At 75.7% G+C, this 1,696-nt stretch overlaps 1 protein-coding gene across 1 annotated transcript in view; it reads right to left on the reverse strand.

Annotated features, from left to right (window-relative positions):
• H696_05823 (hypothetical protein) overlaps nucleotides 1-1,696 on the reverse strand; it is a 10,210-nt gene that overhangs the window by 7,044 nt on the left and 1,470 nt on the right. The gene's annotated exons all lie outside the window — the stretch shown is intronic.

Consider the following 1,696-nt stretch of genomic DNA (forward strand, 5'->3'; position numbering starts at 1 on the left):
GCGGCGGCGGCGGCGGCGGCGGCGGCGGCGGCGGCGGCGGCGGCGGACCCACCGGCCGGGCGAGGCAAGCCAGCGCATGCCGCGCGATGTATCGACCCATGGGAAAGTGCGTGCAGCCCCGGCCGGCGGAAGCAGGCGGTTCTGCTCCGGCAGAACCGGGCGTGTATGAAAAGAGCCAGGCGCCCACCCCCGGGCGCGCGCGCGCGCGCGCGCGCGCGCCGGACTGCCCTCGGAATAATTTGGCTGTCCCTCCCTTGGCCGGGGGCCCCCGGCCAGCCGGGGATGCGTGCCGGCCGGCGCCCCGTGTGACAGGTGCCTCCGGCCTGGGACGCGCCTGCGAGGCAGTGTCTCGGCCCCCGTCCGGACTCCGTGTTCCCGTTCTTCCCCCCTTTTGGGCTCCGCCTCTGGACCTTTGGTGTGGTGATTATTAATCCCTGCCTTTTTGCTGGACTCGCCCCCGCCCCACGACCCGCGGCCGCCCCGGTCTCCGGCCCCAGAATGCGCATGGCTTGGTGCCGAAAAAGCAGCAGTTCTGGATAGTGTTATTGCCTCCCGTTGAGGGATTCCCGAGCCCGGGGGGGGCCGGGTCAAGGCGGCAGGAGAACAGCCGCGACCTGGGGCCTGGCCGGCCTCGGCGGGCGGGCGGGCGGGCGGGCGCGCACACGCCAGCACGGGGGCCACGCCGGCCCGGAGGGGCTGTGGCAGGCCGCCCCGGCCGGGCGCACATCTGGGCCCGGGCGCACGCGCCAGCGCGCTCTGCGAATGCATCATCGGCCAGTCATCCGGGCCGCCTGTCTGGCGCCGCTGCCGCGCCGGTCCCCCGGGGGCCCCTGCTGCCTCGCCCGGGCCCGGGCGCCAGGCGGACCCCGCACGGCAGGTGCCGGCGTTTGGCCACCTCCAGGGCGCGGGACAGGCGCGCGCGCGCGCGGGTCCTTCCTCCCCCGCGCCGCGCGGGGGCGGGTCTGGCTTCCCGGAAGCCCGTCCGGTGGCCTCCGGCGTTTGAAGGCGGTGTCCCCCCCCCCCCCCCGAGAGTCGGCGAGGAAAGAGCCGCGTGTGCGGCCTCCCCAGCGCCCCCATATGCACAGGCACACATGCGCATGCGGGGACAGGGCTCCCGCCCGATCAGACACCACTGCGCAGCACAGAGGCTACCCCAGTGATGTGATGCCCGCACGCCCGCGCCCCCGAGGGCGGCCCAGGCGGAATGCACCTGCCACCGGGGTGGCCGAACGCCAGTCAGCCTCTCAGTCCCGTTGCGGGGGCGTGTCCCCCCCCCCCCCCTCCCCCCCCGGGGGGAGGGAGTGGGACACTCCGGGCGCCCGGCCGCGGCCGGCTCGCTCTCGCGATGGCCTCAACCCCGCCCACATTTAGGAACCAGGACGGGCGCCCCTCTCCACCTCGTGTCCTCGCGTCGTCGCAGCTTCCCCCCCCCCCCCCGGTCCGGTGGCGGCGGGTGCGGGGACGCCTCGCAACGCGCGCATGCCCTCTCGCATTGGGCTGGTCGTGCCGCGCCCTCCCACCTCCTGGGAGATCTCCCCCCTCGAGCCAGTTTGGGGCCTGGGGAAGAGCCCGCCGACCGCGCTCCGCCGCGCTGATCACCCGACATGCACATGACCTCGCCGGTAGGGGTGACCGCGAGCGAATGCGCAAGGCGCGCCCGCGCAGGGGCGATCTCCGATGCGCCCCCCCCCCCCCC

The sequence above is a fragment of the Fonticula alba genome, assembly GCF_000388065.1.
Source record: "Fonticula alba strain ATCC 38817 unplaced genomic scaffold supercont2.14, whole genome shotgun sequence".
NCBI classification, from domain to species: domain Eukaryota; order Rotosphaerida; family Fonticulaceae; genus Fonticula; species Fonticula alba.